At 45.4% G+C, this 20,166-nt stretch overlaps 1 protein-coding gene across 8 annotated transcripts in view; it reads right to left on the bottom strand.

Annotated features, from left to right (window-relative positions):
• The window catches only part of ATP2B3 (ATPase plasma membrane Ca2+ transporting 3), a 435,183-nt gene extending 417,368 nt beyond the window's left edge, over nucleotides 1-17,815 (bottom strand). For 6 of the 8 annotated variants that reach the window (XM_077478862.1, XM_077478864.1, XM_077478865.1 and 3 more), the window contains exon 1: nucleotides 17,681-17,815. The gene's annotated coding sequence lies outside the window, so the exon portion shown is untranslated. The remainder of the gene's footprint in view (nucleotides 1-17,680) is intronic. The other 2 variants (XM_077478870.1, XM_077478863.1) reach the window with 2 other exon arrangements.
• Between the last annotated feature and the right edge of the window lie 2,351 nt (nucleotides 17,816-20,166).

Here is a 20,166-nt window from a genome sequence, read left to right as displayed (position 1 = left end):
GTAAACAAACCGGCATCATGTTATGACGCCGGTTCTCCCTCCCCTTTCTGTACCGATCAGTACAGTGAGAGGGGAGAGATATGTGTCAGCAACTCTGTGGGCTGTTTTGGCAGTGCCCACAGCGCTGCTCACCGACAATTAACCCCTCAATTCCCTGCCAATACTGTGCAATACCCAGCAATGCCCTGCCAAAACTCTGCAATACCCAGCAATGCTCTGCCAATACTCTGCAATGCCCTGCCAATACTCTGCAATACCCTGCCAATACTCTGCAATACCCTGCCAATACTCTGCAATACCCAGCAATAATCTGCAATAGCAGGCTGCAATACCCTGACAATACTCTGCCATAAATTGCCATACCCAGCCATACTCAGTGATACCCAGCCATACTCGGTGATACCCAGCCATACTCGGTGATACCCAGCCATACTCCGTGATACCCTGCAATACCAGCCATACTCTGCAATACCCAGCCATACTCGGTGATACCCTGCAATACTCAGCCATACTCTGTGATACCCTGCAATACCCAGCCATAGTCGGTGATACCCTGCAATACCCAGCCATAGTTGGTGATACCCTGCAATACCCAGCCATAGTCGGTGATACTCTGCAGTACCCAGTGATACTATGCAATACCCAGCCATACTCGGCCATGCTCAGCCATACTCTGATACCTTGCAATACCCAGCCATACTCGGTGATACCCTGCAATACTTGGTGATACCCAACCATGCTCGGCCATACTCGGTGATACCCTGCAATACTCGGTGATACCCAGCCATGCTCAGCCATGCTTGGCTGTACTCAGCCTCTGTATGTTGCCAGGCTGTGGAAGTCTCACACATGTGGTACTCAGGAGAAGTAGGAGAATCTAATTTGGAGTGTCATTTTTGCTATGTACATGCTATATGTTAGAAATATTGTATAAACGGACAACTTTGGGTTAAAAAAAAAAATGCATTTTAACCACTTCCCGCCCGCCGGCCCTCATATGACGTCCTTGACTTTGTGCGGGGATATCTGAATGATGCCTGTAGCTACAGGCATCATTCAGATATCAGCTTTTTCAGCCGGTGATTTCCTACACCATAAGAATGATCATAGTGGCTGTTCCGCTGCTTGATCGTTCTTACAGGAGGCGAGAGGGGATGTCCCCCTCCCCCTCCCGCCGCCCTCCAGTGCTTCTACTGACTCGCCAATACTATCAAAGCCAGAATCGTTTTTTTGTTTTGTTTTGTTTTTTTAATTTCAGGCTTCCCAGCCTAGAGGTGAGATGTGGGGTCTTATTGACCCCATATCTCACCGTAAGGAGGACCTGTCATGCCATATTCCTATTAGAAGGGATGTTTACATTCCTTGTAATAGGAAAAAAAGGGATCAAAAAATTTATTTTTAGGGAAAAAAATGTCAAACTAAAATAAATAAAGTAAAATGAACAAAAAATAAAAATTTTAAATTAAAGCGTCCCTGTCCCCATGTGCTCGCATGCAGAAGCGAACGCATACATAAGTCCCGCCCACATATGAAAACGGTGTTAAAACCACACATGTGAGGTATCGCTGCGAACATTAGAGTGAGAGCAATAATTTTGGCCCCAGACCTCCTCTGTAACTCAAAACATATAACCAGTAAAAAAATTTAAAGCGTCGCCTATGAGGATTTTTAAGTAGCGAAGTTTGGCGCTATTCCACGAGCGTGTGCAATTTTGAAGGGTGACATGTTAGGTATCTATTTACTCAGCCTAACTTCATCTTTCACATTATGGAAAAACATTGGGCTGACTTTACTGATTTGTTTTTTAAAGCACAAAACGTTTTTTTTCCAAAAAAAAACGAGTTAAAAAAATTTGCTGCGCAAATACCGTGCGAGATAAAAAGCTGCAACGACCACCATTGCATGCTCTAGGGTCTTTGCTAAAAAAAAAATATATATATAATGTTTTGGGGTTCTATGTAATTTTCTAGCAAATAAATGATGATTTTTACATGTAGGAGAGAAATGTCAGAATTGGTCTGGGTGCTCCAGAACGCCTGATGGTGCTCCCTGCATGTTGGGCCTCTGTATGTGGCCACGCTGTGTAAAAATCTAACACATGTGGTATCGCCATACTCGGGAGTAATAGCGGAATGTGTTTTGGGGTGTAATTTGTGGTATGCATATGCTGTGTGTGAGAAATAACCTGATAATATGACAATTTTGTGGAAAAAAAAAAAGGAAAAAAAAAAATCTTGATTTTGCAAAGAATTGTGGGAAAAAATGACAACTTCAAAAAAACTCATCATACCTCTTACTAAATACCTTGGAATGTCTTCTTTCCAAAAAGGGGTCATTTGGGGGGTATTTGTACTTTTCTGGCATGTTAGGGTCTCAAGAAATGAGATGGGCTGTCAGTACTTCAGGTGTGATCAATTTCCAGATATTGGCACCATAGCTTGTGGACTCTATAACTTTCACAAAGACCAAATAATATCCACCAATTTGTACTTATTTTTTACCAAGGATATGTAGTAGTATAAATTTTGGCCAACATTTATGAAGAAAAATTACTAATCTGCTAAATTTTATAACAGAAACAAAGAAAAATTCATTTTTTTACAGAATTTTCGGTCTTTTTTCTTTTATAGCACACAAAATAAAAAACCCAGCGGTGATTAAATACCACCAAAAGAAAGCTCTATTTGTGTGTGTTGCATGACTGAGTAATTGTCATTCAAAATGTAAGAGTACCGAAAGCTGAAAATTGGTCTGGTTATTAAGGGTGTTTAAGTGCCCAGTGGTCAAGTGGTTAATTGAAAAAAATATGCTAAAAATCTGTAAGCAAAACTCCTGATACAAGAGAATGTTTTTTCTGAATGATAAAACTTTCTTAAAAAATTGGTCTCCTTGTATTGGCCACCACCATCTACCCAGGGTGAACTTTTAATTGCTACAAATGTAAATACTAGAAATGTAAATCTCGTGGATTCCATGTTCCCCCAACTGGATTCTCCCTGTACCCCTGCCATATGGAGAGTCCTGGGAGAAGGACCTTACCTCAAGATCCTGAACCTGGTATAGTAATCTAGGGCCTGACTCAACCAAACCTGCTCCACATAATACTAAAATATTATTTTGGATGGACTGATCCTTTAATTTGATTTTTTTTTTTTTTTTTAAGTATATAAGCAAAACTCCTGATACAGGAGAAGAGCTATCCTGAATGATAAAACTTTCTTAAAAATGCAGTCACCTTGTATTGACCACAACCATCTACCTAAGATGGTCCTTTAATTGCTACACATATAACTAATAGATATCTTATGGAGTCCATGTGTCACGTATCAGATAAGACCAGAACTGTGTGGACTGCAACAGAGGAAACCCAAACGTGTATAAGTGAAATATGATTTATTAAAGAAAGTGAATAATATGAATACAACCACACAGTGCAATAAACCAACCAACAAAGACCCCCAAACAACAACAGACAGATATGTACAATAAATGGGAAATGCAAGTACCGTAAACGATAGGCAGGCCAGGGTCATACACAGAGGATCAGCAAATAAACAAGGGCAGTCCAGAATCAGAGTCACAAGCCAGGCCAAGGTCATACACATGGGGTAAGGAACACAGGACAGGGAGAGGATGGATGGATCAGACTTCAGGACAGGAATAATGGTAACAGGTGGGACAGGGTTGGGACCAGGACAGGGAAACAGGATCAGAGCCACGGGTCACCGGTTCAGGGTACAGGAACAGGTTCAGGATCGCAAGCAGCAGGTCAGGGCACAAGGAACAATACCGAGGCAAACATATGACTGCTTGCCAGCTATTTATAGGCCTGTGATTGGCCTCAAGTGACACCTGATTGCAGGAGGTGCTGCCTGCTCCATACTGCCAGGATCCATCCGCTGGTGGACGCCAGTACTGCGGCCCAAAGATGATCTAGCATCAGCAGGGAAAAGCTCTCCTGACAGCTCAAAACTGACAGGAGACACCTGCTGGTGGACCTCAGTACTGCACGCCAAGAGACAGATATTATCAGCGGATGGAACATTTCCTGACAGTACCCCCCCTCAAAGGAGCAGCCTCCAGACGCTCCAACTAGCTGCTGCTGGGACAAGTCCATGGCATCAAGCTGGGCAACAGGCAGGAGTCATAACAGGTTTAGCAGCAGGCACATCAAGCGAGGCAGCGGGTACATCAAGCTGGGCAGAGGGCACAGGCACTTCAAGCTGGTGAAATGGGCACCGCAGGCTGGACAGCGGGCACCGGCACTTCAGGCTGGACAGCGGGCAGGAACACCTCAGGCCGGGAGGCAGGCACATCAGACCGGGAGGCTGCAGGGCAGGCACCGGGACGGCAGGCTGGAAGGCATCGGACTGGCAGGCCGGGACATCAGACTGGAAGGCATCGGACTGGCAGGCCGGGACATCAGACTGGAAGGCATCGGACTGGCAGGCCGGGACATCAGACTGGAAGGCATCGGACTGGCAGGCCGGGACATCAGACTGGAAGGCATCAGACTGGCAGGCCGGGACATCAGACTGGAAGGCATCAGACTGGCAGGCCGGGACATCAGACTGGAAGGCATCAGACTGGCAGGCCGGGACATCAGACTGGAAGGCATCAGACTGGCAGGCCGGGACATCAGACTGGAAGGCATCAGACTGGCAGGCCGGGACATCAGACTGGAAGGCATCAGACTGGCAGGCCGGGACATCAGACTGGAAGGCATCAGACTGGCAGGCCGGGACATCAGACTGGAAGGCATCAGACTGGCAGGCCGGGACATCAGACTGGAAGGCATCAGACTGGCAGGCCGGGACATCAGACTGGAAGGCATCAGACTGGCAGGCCGGGACATCAGACTGGAAGGCATCAGACTGGCAGGCCGGGACATCAGACTGGAAGGCATCAGACTGGCAGGCCGGGACATCAGACTGGAAGGCATCAGACTGGCAGGCCGGGACATCAGACTGGAAGGCATCAGACTGGCAGGCCGGGACATCAGACTGGAAGGCATCAGACTGGCAGTCCGGGACATCAGACTGGAAGGCATCAGACTGGCAGGCCGGGACATCAGACTGGAAGGCATCAGACTGGCAGGCCGGGACATCAGACTGGAAGGCATCAGACTGGCAGGCCGGGACATCAGACTGGAAGGCATCAGACTGGCAGGCCGGGACATCAGACTGGAAGGCATCAGACTGGCAGGCCGGGACATCAGACTGGAAGGCATCAGACTGGCAGGCCGGGACATCAGACTGGAAGGCATCAGACTGGCAGGCCGGGACATCAGACTGGAAGGCATCAGACTGGAAGGCCGGGACATCAGACTGGAAGGCATCAGACTGGAAGGCCGGGACATCAGACTGGAAGGCATCAGACTGGAAGGCCGGGACATCAGACTGGAAGGCATCAGACTGGCAGGCCGGGACATCAGACTGGAAGGAATCAGACTGGCAGGCCGGGACATCAGACTGGAAGGAATCAGACTGGCAGGCCGGGACATCAGACTGGAAGGCATCAGACTGGCAGGCCGGGACATCAGACTGGAAGGCATCAGACTGGAAGGCCGGGACATCAGACTGGAAGGCATCGGACTGGAAGGCATCAGACTGGAAGGCCGGGACATCAGACTGCAAGACATCAGACTGGAAGGCCGGGACATCAGACTGCAAGGCATCAGACTGGAAGGCCGGGACATCAGACTGCAAGGCATCAGACTGGAAGGCCGGGACATCAGACTGCAAGGCATCAGACTGGAAGGCCGGGACATCAGACTGCAAGGCATCAGACTGGAAGGCCGGGACATCAGACTGCAAGGCATCAGACTGGAAGGCCGGGACATCAGACTGCAAGGCATCAGACTGGAAGGCCGGGACATCAGACTGCAAGGCGTCAGGCTGGAAGGCGTCAGGCTGGAAGGCGTCAGGCTGGAAGGCCGGGACATCAGGCTGGAAGGCCGGGACATCAGACTGCAAGGCATCAGACTGGAAGGCCGGGACATCAGACTGCAAGGAGTCAGGCTGGAAGGCGTCAGGCTGGAAGTCGTCAGGCTGGAAGGCCGGGACATCAGGCTGGAAGTCGTCAGGCTGGAAGGCCGGGACATCAGGCTGGAAGTCGTCAGGCTGGAAGGCCGGGACATCAGGCTGGAAGTCGTCAGGCTGGAAGGCCGGGACATCAGGCTGGAAGTCGTCAGGCTGGATAGCAGGCATATGATTGGCAGAATCAGGAGGGTGATCAGGTTCGGCTGGCATGCAGGCAGACTGGAGCAGGTTGGTTGGTGCGGAGGCAGGTTGCGTTACTGGCAGGATCAAATGGGTAGGAAAGAACTTCCGTTTCTTTTTAGATTTAGCTACTGAAGGCCTGTAGGTAGCTGCAGATCTATAGGTAGGGGATGAAGCAGACTGGAGAGAAGGGTTGGAATATGGCAGGGAAGAGGTAACAGTGGCTGGGGGAAGTTCTTGAGGGATAGTGGGCCGTAGTAAAGAGGCCGTTGGATTAAAGGCAGGATATGTGCAGCAGGAAGAAACAGGGTATTGATATTTGGTGGGAAGTAGAGTATATTGGGCTGAAACTGAGGTTGCCATAGGTGATGGAGGAAGAGACTCTTGGGCAGGCGGGTGTTTGGTAGCAGAGAGGGTAAGTTGTGGGCTGGCTGTGGCCGATTGCAAAATACCAGACCATGCTAAAAGTAGTGGTTGTACAAACTGCGGGTTACAGACTGCCTGTCTAACAAGGGATTGTACGGAATCAACACATTCTATTATCATCTGTTGGGAACAGGCTGTGTAATGCTCAAAAAAGTAAGGGGAATCATCTTCCAGAAGCCATACCAGTGATGCGACTTGATTAATACTGAAGGGGGGAGAAAAATCATCCTGGCCCTCTGGGATGCAGGGCAGGGCCAGCTCTGTGCAGATTTTAATTAACGGCTGAACATCCCCAAACAACATACAGCCCTGATCAACCCAGGAGTGAGCTAAACGAATGGTTTCCAACAGCTGATCACTGGTCCACCCTTTCAGTGTCTGGCGGAGATAGTCACCACTCTCAGACGCCAACAAAGCATAATAACGGATTACCTCTAAATTCATTTCAGTAAGCAACCTGAACCAAGATGGTTCCTCTGTGTAGCCACTTCTGGTCAGGGATGGCCTCGGTATTCTGTCACGTATCAGATAAGACCAGAACTGTGTGGACTGCAACAGAGGAAACCCAAACGTGTATAAGTGAAATATGATTTATTAAAGAAAGTGAATAATATGAATACAACCACACAGTGCAATAAACCAACCAACAAAGACCCCCAAACAACAACAGACAGATATGTACAATAAATGGGAAATGCAAGTACCGTAAACGATAGGCAGGCCAGGGTCATACACAGAGGATCAGCAAATAAACAAGGGCAGTCCAGAATCAGAGTCACAAGCCAGGCCAAGGTCATACACGGGGAGATCAGCAAATGGGGTAAGGAACACAGGACAGGGAGAGGATGGATGGATCAGACTTCAGGACAGGAATAATGGTAACAGGTGGGACAGGGTTGGGACCAGGACAGGGAAACAGGATCAGAGCCACGGGTCACAGGTTCAGGTTCAGGGTACAGGGTACAGGAACAGGTTCAGGATCGCAAGCAGCAGGTCAGGGCACAAGGAACAATACCGAGGCAAACATATGACTGCTTGCCAGCTATTTATAGGCCTGTGATTGGCCTCAAGTGACACCTGATTGCAGGAGGTGCTGCCTGCTCCATACTGCCAGGATCCATCCGCTGGTGGACGCCAGTACTGCGGCCCAAAGATGATCTAGCATCAGCAGGGAAAAGCTCTCCTGACAGCTCAAAACTGACAGGAGACACCTGCTGGTGGACCTCAGTACTGCACGCCAAGAGACAGATATTATCAGCGGATGGAACATTTCCTGACACCATGTTCCCTAAATTGGGTTCTCTCCATACCCCTAGTGCCCCTTGCCACTATCCTTCCTCACTTTCCTCTTCATCCCCTTCATTTTCCTTTCCCCGTCCCCCATCTTCTGTTCCTCCTCTACTGTTTTTCCACACCCGATACTAAAGCTCAATCCTTGGGCCTAACTTCTTTTTCTTTTCTTGTATCTTCGTCTTACCAGTTGACCTCCATTCGCTCTAGGTCAGACTTTCTCAACCTTTTTAGCACAGAGGAACCCTTGAAATGCCTTTCTGGTCTCAGGGAACCCCTGCTAAAAATTACTATATCTTCAACTCATAATACAATAGTGTGATGGTCAATAGGAAGAATGCTCCTTACATTTGTGGTCATTGGGAAGAATTACCCCTTTGCAGATAGCTAAAAAGATCAATGGTGTCAGTAAGAACTTATCTGAGAGGCATAAACTGCTCATAGCATAAGAAACTTCTGGCAGCATCTGGTGGAACTCTGGTTGAGAAACCCTGCCTTAGATGGTCTGTATTACAGTTTATTAAAAAGATCAATGGTGTCAGTGGTAACTTATCCGAGAGGCAAAAATTGGTCATCGCTCGAAGAATCCCTCCAACCTTTGGAGAAATCCTGATTGAGGAAGGGAAGCTGTCCCTTCCTTATAAGACAAATCAATACAATCTCAAGTCCATCAATTTTCTCAAGAACTACCCTCGAAACCCTACCCCCTAACATTTTCTTGCATGCTTTTCCCACCCTTAGCCCCACTTATCACCTCAAACATGTGTATGCTATCTCTTATGAGTCTTACTGCCAACTATAACACTTATATGTACACCCACTGTATCAATTTGTATTGTTCTACCTCTTTTTTATTGGGAACCCAACACAGATTTAAAAACGGGGCAATGTAAAGCAAGTTTGCCTTTAAATTATGTTTTCCTTTAAATAAGTGAATAACTAGCTAAGATAAGGAATGTTAAGAAGCGGCATGATAATGTAAGCCATGGATTAATCCAAAGTCTCATAGCTTCTGTTACTAGCAAGGACAAGTGTTCAGTAATGCTAAATTCATCATGACACTGAAGGATTATTCCCCTCCTTTGGCAGCCTGTCAATGCACATCCTGGTTTGAGTTCAGTCCACGAAAAGCAGCATTACCAATACATAAAAGTAAACAAAGTCAGATTCCCCAAAGACTAATAAACATGAAGACTAAGATGCTCTGTTGGAAGGCGCCGATACAAGCATTTACGTATGGAAAACCTTCATGAGTTCATTAGAGAAAAGGAAATTTCAAGCATAAAGAGGTCCAGGTAATCATCAGACATAACCCTTTTGCTTCTGGTTGTGTGTCAGTTTTCTACACCCCTGGTAGACTGGTAAATCTTTCCTGTTATGGTGGAGGGGACATTCTTTTTAGGGACCCCGCCATACACCCCTTGCTCTTTTATCGTGGTCACAAACCCAATCAAGCCTAGCAAAATAAATGTTCAGGAGGGGAATTTAACCCAAGTGGTAGACATGCTTCTCCTTGGGCCATTTACAGCTGGGCAGGACCCTGTGACCAAGAAATGGTGTCTCTATCCCAGGCACAAGGTCTATAGTTACAACTGCCAAAACTCATTTAAACACCAGGCTCAGTCTCTGGAGGTGATCTCCTTCTCCCAAGACAGCCCCAGGACCCTTCATACACCCCCTACCCTTTTATGGTGGTCATAGACCCCAGCAAGTCTAACAAATAAAAATGCTCAGGAATGTGACCCTAGTGGTAGGGGAACCCAAGTGGTATGCCTGCTTCCCCTTGTGCCTGGGATAGAGAACACCATGTCGGTTGTCACAGGTTCTGCCCAGTTGTAAATGGCCAAAGGCCTACAGTTGCAACTACTGGAACTAATTTAAACACTAGGAGATGAGTGCCTTCTCCTAGGACACCCCCTGCCCTCTTCTTATTTCTAGCAGTCCTTAATGATGCAGAGAGCAATGCTGACATGATACTATAGTGAGTGCAGGGTTTTGTGGTGATGCCTCCTCAGGGGAGGGGTCCATGATGCTCTACATTCACAGTAAGTTCTCATTCGTGGTGCTGCCTCCTCAGGGGAGAGGTCCATGATGCTCTACACTCACAGTAGGTCCACAATCGTATTTATGCCTCCTCAGAGACGGGGTCTATGATGCTCTATACTCACAGTAGGTCCACAGTCGTGGTGATGGCTTCCCAAGGGAAGGGTCCATGATTCTCTACACTCACAGTATGTCCTCATTCTTCTGGATTGATAGATTTTGGATGCTTTTCAACTCTGGAGACTGAGGACATCTTGTGTCCAAAAGAAATGACTACAGAGGACAGGATCAGAGTGGCGGTGCTTTTTTATTTTTAACCACTGCCAAGGGACTATTTAAAAAAAATTGCCCAGAGTTGATATTTAGGACTGGTGTTGTCATATGCATAAGCAAGCATGGTTTTTTATCCCACAAGTCATTCTAAATAATGAAAATTTATGGAGAAAGCAGATGACTGCTAGATTTTTGTAACAGTTGTATTTGTGCTGAAAAGGGGCACTGCTACGCACCACTGATCCTAGCAGATGATGGTTTTAGCAGCTTTGGATTGTTTTGATGTTATCTGTCATATTGGACAAAAGGAGATGTAAAAAATTACAGTTAGTCTCTTTCTTCTATGTGACATCTAGACAGGATGCAGCTGTTGGAAAATATTGTATCCTACCAAAACACCTTCATCTTCTGAAAATTTCCCATAACTACTACACAGTCACACATGAAAATTTGGGCCAAAAAAAAACAAAAAACATAAATAATGCAAAATACATGGAGGCAAATTGAGGTTCCTGCAATGATGCAGTGAAGAACCCCTCCCTACCCAACCATGGATTTGCAGCTAACGACCTACCAAAGTTCATTTCTATCTACTCTGTCCAAGACGGATCCAGCTCTGTAGTGCCATGTTCTGTCACCATCTGACCCCAACTGTGCCCTTGTGGTTCAATTACACATAGTTGCCAGGATATTCTGTGTCCGGGACAAGTCACTAAAAGATTTAATAATTAAATCATCGTATAACGAAGTCACACAAAGATTGATTAAATAACATCCCAATAGACTACCACTAAGAGGAAATGGAGTCTACAGACAATGTCTAATTTGAGCACTGCCAGCTCCGGTATGTCTGAATTAAACCTTTAGTCTTGGGAGGCTTCACTTTCCTTCAGCAGTAATCTACAGGGATGTGATTTTAACATGGTAGTCTTTGGTTTTTGCAAACTAGCAACCGCTTCCAGGCCCGTCGTGCACTTTTCTATATACAACATCTCTTGTTAAAATGTCATTGATGTCACGTATTGATCACTGTCTTCATTTCTCAGATATGTATCCCTCCTTCAAAGCTTCGCTTCTCATTTGTTCCCGCTGAGTGTTCATAAATCCGTCTACTGCAGATGCTGTATGAATAACCAGCTAAATACCTATCAAGAGGCTCAAGTCAAACATCAGACATCTGCTTGTGACTCTCATGGCCAAGGACTCAGTCGCACTAGCGCCTCATAGGCAGTAAAACTCATGTTTTTGAGACATGTTTTTACCACTACCCCCAAAGTTTCTCTTTTAACTGCAGAGACAGTGGCTGGGGCAGCATATATACCCCCTTTCACTTTCAGCCAGCATTTCCTCTCTGCAAGAGTGCTGCAACCGCAAGCAATGCACATTGTTGAGGCATGCTAGTGCAGAATTCAAGGGGTTAAAGCAGGCGATGAGGAGGCAATATAATGCCTCGTCGCTCCCTGTCAAATGCTTTCTGAAGCAGTTCGAACTTAGATTGCATTTTAGAGACCAAAGAAAAGGTGAACAATCCCTTTGTTCTTTCCACCCTGACACTATATAGGAGAGTCTATGTTCATTATATGAAATAAAGGATGTGATGCGCTGATTTCCAACCATACAATGATCGCGATAGGCCACAGGTATGCGATTATCAAATAAAGTGCAACTGTGCATAAATTAATCAAGTGATGCTACCTGTGGCCTATCGCGATCATTGTATGGTTGGAAATCAGCGCATCACATCCTTTATTTCATTTTTTTAGTGGTGAGAGACAACTCATTTAGTGATTGCAGCTTTTTTCCATTAGTTACTTTTCTATTTCCCATAGAGCGCAGAAGTTTCCAAATATACTATGTTCATTATAATCACCTGGTGGACTCTCGGTGTCCTAATAAGAAACATTGCAGGATCTGCATCCCTTTAGAAGTAGCTACTCTCTACTGTTCCCACTGTATAGAAATAGTATAGTTCCTGATAGGGAGTATCTCACCACAAATGAAATTCCTGTTGCAGTGGATGCCTAAAACTTGACTTATATCTTATTGTAGACATCCGAGAAAATCAGTGAGCCAATCACACAAGCAGAAAATAATGTTTCTGGATGCCAAATTTAGAAATCTTTACACTATTTGTACAGTTCAGGTCACCATGATGGACAAGCCCCTCTCCTTTAGCCATTCAAACACCATAAACTTCCCAATACACTCTGTGGCCCCCACTGATTGGATCCTCTAGTCTACAGAGACTGTATAGTTCCCCATACTCCTTTTTGCCCGCATTGGATGGATCCTCCACTCTACAGAGACTGTATATTTCCCCATACTCCATACTGCCCCGCCACTATTGGACTGATCCTCCACTCTACAGAGACTGGATAGTTCCTCATATGCCATACTGCCCCCATTGGATGGACCCTCCATTCTATAGAGACTGTATAGTTCTCCATACTCCCTACTGCCCAAATTGTATGGATCCTCCACTCTACAGAGACTGGATAGTTCCCCATACTCCCCTACTGCCGCCATTGGATGAATCCTCCACTCTACATAGACTGGATAGTTCCCCATACTCCATACTGCCGCCATTGGATGGATCCTCCACTGTACAGAGACTGTGTAGTTCCCAATACTCTCTACTGCCCCCACCGTATAGAAATAGTATCGTTTCTGATAGGGAATATCTCACCACAACTAAAATTCCTGTTGCAGGGGTGCCAAGAACGTAACCTATATCTAAATGTAGACATCTGAGAAAATCAGTGAGCCAATCACACAAGCAAAAAATAACATTGGGGGGGTGGGGAGTGTGAATGAGCCCTAAGAGTTTAACGCTGATGTTTAGGCAGATATAAAAGACACATATGAATGCACTCACAGTATGTCCTCAGTCTTCTGTATTTATTGAATGCAAGCAGTGTAAGCCCCTGAACTCAGACCTGGTATCGGTCCCAGTAAAACAGAGCTCAGACTGGTAGATGAAGAAACAGCACAGTTTATGTGCTGACAAGGAGCATGCTGATAAGAGGAGAAAGCAGAGTGACAGAAATATGAGTCCATCACTGTTATATGTAATTGGGATAGAACATTTCTTCTATGTTGTATTGAACTTTATCAGGTTTTCATTGCTCTGTAGTATCCTGATATCTAGTGGGGGCTTACAGCTACTACAGCTTCACTATGTGATTTGGTTTCTACACCAACTACCACGACCAACCATCATCATCCTTACAAACCATTTCCTGGGTTCACTTGACTCTTCCAGGGGGGGTCACAAAAAAACAGCCTCAGGATACGATCAAGGAAGGGATAAGCCATTCCCTGATCTCTCCTGAATGGAGATGAGAAGAGCTCCGCTCTGAGAACCTCTGGGTATAAAGCCGTCAAATCTTGGTCAGCCGTGGCATGATAAGCAAAAAGTTGGGGACTTCTTGATGTGCTTCAGCTCAGTGCAGGGATGGCATCAAGCTCACAATTTCTCCATAAATAGTACCGGTCACCTGCACAAGACCCATGGGGCTGAACGAGAGTAAATCTAAATGTGTATGGATAGTTTTAAATAGACCTCTCCCTCCCAATTGTATGAAAACAAGGCCATTAACCAATTGACTTCCGGAAGATTTACCCCCCCTTTCATGATCAGGCCATTTTTTGTGATACGGCACTGCATGACTTTAACTGACAATTGCGCGGTCACGTGACTCTGTACACAAATACAATTTATGTCACCCCCCCCCACACACACACAAATAGAGCTTTCTTTTGGTGGTATTTGATCACTTCTGTGTTTTTTTATTTTTTGCGCTATAAACAAAAAAACGCGATCATTAAAAAAAAAAACTATATTTTTTACTTGCTGCTAGAAGACATATCCAATGAAAAAAAAATAAAAAAATCGAACTTCCTAATAAATTTAGGCCAATATGCATTTTGTTACATGTTTTTGGTAAAGAAAAATACCAATAAGCATATATTAATTTGTTTTGCAACAGCTAAAGCGTCTACAAACTATGGAATATATACTGGAATTTTTTTTTTATACTAGTAATAGAGGCAATCAGCGACTTTGATATTGCAGCAGACAATCTGACACTTTGTGGGAGCCAGTGACACTAATACAGTGATCAGTGCTAAAAATATGCACCATCACTGTACTAATGACACTGGCTGGGAAGGGGTTAATAATCTAGATTGATCAAAGGGTTAACTGTGTGCCTAGCCAGTGTTTATGTGTACTGTGGGAGGTGCTTTTACTAAGGGATTCGATGGATTTTATTCCCTGCTTTGCAGAGACACAAAATCCACCTCCCCCTGTCAGAACGGAGCTCTGCCTTGTTTACATAGGCAGAGCTCCATTCTGTTTTTCTGCTCGATGATCACGAGTGCCGGCGGACATCCAGTGACTGGCACCCACAGATGGGCTGCTGCTGAGTATTCACAGCAGAAACGTCCTGCAGGTGGCTCGTGAGGACGACCCCTGTAGACGGAAGTGTAGAATCAAGTATATATATGTGATTTTGCACAGGAGGGTCACCTCATAGTTCTCGTAGACACAGAAATACATTATAAGCCCTATTGCTTGTCTCATATGTTAGGTGGTTCTTACGTGCTAATGCTCCCTCACTAGTCCTCCCATAAAAGCATGCCACCATCCTAACCAGGGGATATCATTGGTGGGTTCCGTGACAACTTTTGTTCAGAGGAAACTGGGCTCTGTGACAACTTGGGCTGAGAAAAATAGCATTCATGATAGCCTGGACTCAAAGGATGTGGGTCCCGTGACACTCTGGGCTCAGTTGACATGGGCTCCATTACAGCATAGGCTCAGATGAAGGAGGTTCTTGACAGCTTGAGTTCAAAGGAGGTGGGGTCCATGACAGTCTGGGCTTAGAGGAAGTGGGGTCCATGAGATCGTGGGCTCAGAGGGAGTTGGGTCCAGGACAACCTGAGCTCAAAGGAAGTGGTGTCCATGACAGCTTGGGTTCAGAGGAAGTGGGGTCCTTAATAGCCTGGGCATCAGAGGAAGTGGGGTGCTTATTATCCTGGGTATCAGAGGAATTGGGGTCCTTATTAGCCCTGGGCATCAGACGAAGTGGGGTCCTTATTAGCCCTGGGCTCAGAGGAAGTGGGGTCCTTAAAAGCCCTGGGCATCAGACGAAGTGGGGTCCTTAGATGCTATACCTTTTGCAAAACCAATTAATATATGCTTATTGGTATTTTGCTTTACCAAAAAAATTTAGCAATAAGGAAGTTAGATTTTTTTTATTTTTTATTTATTGGATTTGTCTTCTAGCAGCAAGTAAAAAAAAAATATATATATATATATATATTTTAATTATCGTATCGTTGTCTATAGCGGAAAAATAAAAAAAAACGCAGAATCGATAAAATACCACCAAAAGAAAGCTCTATTTGTGGGGGAAACAATGACATAAATTATATTTTATTTTATTAGCCTGCACATCAGAGGAAGTGGGGTCCTTATTAGCCTGAGCATCAGAGGAAGTGGGGTCCTTATTAGCCTGAGCATCAGAGGAAGTGGGGTCCTTATTAGCCTGGGTATCAGACGAAGTGGGGCCCTTAGATGTTATACCTTTTGCAAAACCAATTAATATCTGCTTATTGGTATTTTGCTTTACCAAAAACATGTAACAATAAGGAAGTTAGATTTCTTTATTTTTATTTATTGGATTTGTCTTCTAGCAGCAAGTAAAAAAAAAATATATATATATATATATATATATATTTTTTAATTATCGTATCGTTGTCTATAGCGGAAAAATAAAAAAAACGCAGAAGCGATAAAATACCACCAAAAGAAAGCTCTATTTGTGGGGGAAACAATGACATAAATTGTATTTTATTTTATTAGCCTGCGCATCAGAGAAAGTGGGGTCCTTATTAGCCTGAGCATCAGAGGAAGTGGGGTCCTTATTAGCCTGGGCATCAGAGGAAGTGGGGTCCTTATTAGCCTGGGAATCAGAAGTGGGGTCCTTATTGGCCCCGGGCTCAGAGGAAGTGGGGTCCTTATTAGCCTGGGCGTTAGAAGAAGTGGGGTCCTTATTAGCCTGGGCATCAGAGTAAGTAGGGTCCTTTGACCCCGGGGCTAATAAGGACCCCATTTCCTCTGATGCTCAGGCTAATGAGGAAGTGGGGTCCTTATTAGCCTGGGCATCAGACAAAGTGGGGTCCTTATTAGCCCTGGGCTCAGAGGAAGTGGGGTCCTGATTAGCCTGGGCATCAGAGGAAGTGGGGTCCTGATTAGCCTGGGCATCAGAGGAAGTGGGGTCCTTATTAGCCCTGGGCATCAGAGGAAGTGGGGTCCTTATTAGCCCTGGGCATCAGAGGAAGTGGGGTCCTTATTAGCCTGGGCATCAGAGGAAGTGAAGTCTTTATTAGCCTGGGCATCAGAGGAAGTGGGGTCCTTATTAGCCTGGGCATCAGAGGAAGTGGGGTTCATGACAGCATTCTCTGTGCACACCGATATGCCTGATCTTGCACATGTACAGTATTTGATCTATCACTGTTTGTTAAAAAAAGAAAACTTTTCCTTTGAGATCTCATGAAATTCAGATATCTTGCAAATCTCAAGGTTTACTTGTGTGATCTTCCTGAAAAAACATTAGTGACGTAGCCATCTGTGGGGCCCTAGCAACATTACCAGTGCCTCACTAAATCAGGAAGTTGGATCAAAGTAAATGTGAGTATCAGAATCAATCCTGTATGTAAAGCAATGATGCAGATATTTATAAATGTAATTAAGAAAATTCATAATTTTTACAACACAGCTAAAGGTCACATAAGCACAGAGGGTCAAACGCAGGGCCGGACTGACCATTGGGCCACTCGGGCACTGCCCAAGGACCTGAGACTCTAGGGGGCCCCATCAGGGTTGCCAGCCTCAGTAAAACCAGGGACAGTATGTAAAAATCTGAAATATCCCTTACCGACATCCTTTTGGTCTAAAAATCTAGAGATTATAGCTGCCCCACCTCTCCAGTACCTTCTCAGCCAATAGAAACATGTCTGTGTATACTGTGTGTACATGTATGTGTATACTGTGTGATTGTATACTGTGTGGCCCCATAATCTCGGATTGCCTGGGGGCCCCATGAGTTGTCAGTCCACCACTGTTCAAAGGTCAATAATGATTAAAAGCAATAAAACTACCTATATAGATTCAGCTGACATTTGGTCATTAGTACAAGCTCACCCAGTAATAGGTGATTGTCGTTTTTTGGCTTCCAAATAAAAGTTCCTCAGCAGTTCTAGGGCCGCATAAATCTTTATTTTTGGAACAGGTTCTACAAACCAAAAGTAGTCATATTTCAAATAGACAACCTTTAGGAAATTGCACTGCAGGAGGTCGTTATTACTGGACTGAAAAATCAATCTGAATTATTAATAATAATAATAATAATAATAATTACACAGTCTTCTTTATGAAGGGATAATATTTGTCTCCTTATGACTCCTAACCTTGAGAGTCCCTTGAGGTCAACTGCTGCCTGGCCTCACACACTGACTTCCTGCTTCTGAGTGTGCATATCAGTATCAAACAACTGAGCCCTGTAGGAATGTAAAAACAAAGAGGCGGTGTTGAGATTAATAAAGCATAACTCCAGCTAAAAAATAAAAATGTAAAATAAATGGTTCAATTATAAGATAAGAAAAAAAGCAGCTTTTGTTGCAATGCTCACCTTCAATCTGAAGCTGTCATGGACCCCATGTTCACTGAGCCCAGGCTGTCGTGGACCTGACTTCCTCTGAGCCCTGGCTGTCATGCGCCCCTTTTTGGCCAAGGCCTGGCTGTGACAGACACCTCTTACTCTGAGCCCAGGCTGTCACGGACCCCAATTCATTTAATCCCAGGCTGCCATAGACCTAAACTCATCTCAGCCCAGACTGTCATGGGCCTGACATCTTCTGAGCTCAAGCTGTCATGGACCTTTATTTCTCTGATCCCACTTCCTCTGAGGCTTGGCTGTCATGGACCCCTCTTGAGCTAAGGCCCAGGTGTCATGGACCCCTCTTTCTCTGAGCCCAGGGTGACATAGACTTAACTTCCTCTGAGCCCAGGCTATCTTAGACCGAACTTCCTCACAGCCCAGGCTTTCATGGACTGAGCTTCTTCTTAGCCCAGGCTGTCTTTGCCCTCAATTTCTCTAAGTCTAAGCCAAGGCTGTCATAGACTTGACTTCCTCTCAGCCCAGACTGTCATGGACCCAACTTCGTCTGAGCCCAGGCTATCATAGACCCGACTTCTTATAGCTTAGACTGTCATGGACTAAACTTCCTCTGAGCCCAGGCTATCATAGACCGAACTTCCTCAGAGCCCAGGCATTCTTAGACTGAACTTCCTCAGAGCCCAGGCATTCTTAGACTGAACTTCCTCTGAGCCCAGGCTTTCATGGACTGAGCTTCCTCTGAGCCCAGGCTGTCTTTTCTCTCAATTTCTCTAAGTCTAAGCCAAGGCTGTCATAGACCCGACTTCCTCTCAGCCTAGACTGTCATGGACCCAACTTCGTCTGAGCCCAGGCTGTCATGGACTGCTCTTCCTCTGAGCCAAGGCTCTTTGCTTCTTCTAATTGTCAGCTCTCATGGATGCTACTTTTCTGAGCCTAGGCTAACCTGCTTTTCAGTCATAAACTGCCCATGACTGTAAGAATGACTGTATGAGATACAAACTGTTTTTAATCGTTGGTATTAGCGATTTGAAGCAACAAGGAATCACTGCTACAAGCTCATCCAAAAACATATCTGCAGCATTTTAGGCATCACAATGCACACTATATGCTTTTGTACAACGCTGTACTACAGGGGCTTTGACAGCTAATGTACATTTGCTTGGCGTGCTACTTTAAATGAATGGTGCCACAATGCACAAGTAGCACACAAATGGACGTTGAGATGACTCATGGTAAAACATGTTATAGCTTAGTTCAATGGTCTTCAAACTGCCGCTAGAGGGCCGGATTGCGCCTTTTGCTTGCTTTTATCCAGCCCTTGAGGCACTATTCCATCCACTGACATTACTAATAGGGCATTATTTCTCCCACTGACACCATCAAAAGGGCACAATTCCTCCCACTGATACCAACAGTGAGGCATAATTCCTTCCATTGATACCAATCATGGGCCACTATTCCTCCAACTGACACCAACAATGGGACACTATTCCTTCCACTGACACTGATGGGGCATTAATCCACTGTCCATCTACAACCTCCTGGCAAAGGAAGCCCACACTCAGTGATCGTCAAGTCCTCGGGACTTAGCTGATCACAGAGCAGGGTAAAGAGCGGGCCCTTTACCATGTGATCAGCTATCAGCCAATGATCGTGATCATAGAAGTAAACAGAAGCCAGTTACCAACTTTCTTATCTCTTCATGCTGTCAGTGTGAAGAAAAGAAAAAAAGTTGTTAACCGGCTTCTATTAGGGGGACATTAGCCCCCTAAGTGTTCACCAGAGCTGATAATCAGTGCTGCGAAAAAGTGCTATCAGTGCCACCTATCCGTGCCCATCAGTGAGGCATAAAAAACCCAGTGGTGATTAAATACCATCAAAAGAAAGCTTTATTTGTGTGATAAAAATGTAATTTGGGAACAGTGTTGCATGATTGCGCACATGTGATTCAAAGTGTGAGTGTTGAAAGGTGAAAATTGGCCTGGTTGGGAAAGGGGTGCAAGTCCCCAGTAAGCAAGAGGTTAAGAATATAAAGTTCTGGTGAAAGGTTTAGTGCAGTATAACATTTTTGGTAGTTAACGAGTTCCTGCCTGGCCTATAGCAAAATGATGGCCAGACGAGACTTTCGTCAATCCAGGTGGGCATATGACGTCCTCCCGGGCCACGTTGCTGCACAATCCGTGCGATGACTGATCAGTGTGCCAGCACCCTATAACCAATCAGAACAG

The sequence above is a fragment of the Lithobates pipiens genome, unplaced genomic scaffold (assembly GCF_037356315.1).
Source record: "Lithobates pipiens isolate NorthernLeopardFrog02 unplaced genomic scaffold, aLitPip1_a1.2 Scaffold_1, whole genome shotgun sequence".
Classification (NCBI taxonomy): domain Eukaryota; kingdom Metazoa; phylum Chordata; class Amphibia; order Anura; family Ranidae; genus Lithobates; species Lithobates pipiens.
This window is presented reverse-complemented; position numbering and strand designations above follow the sequence as displayed.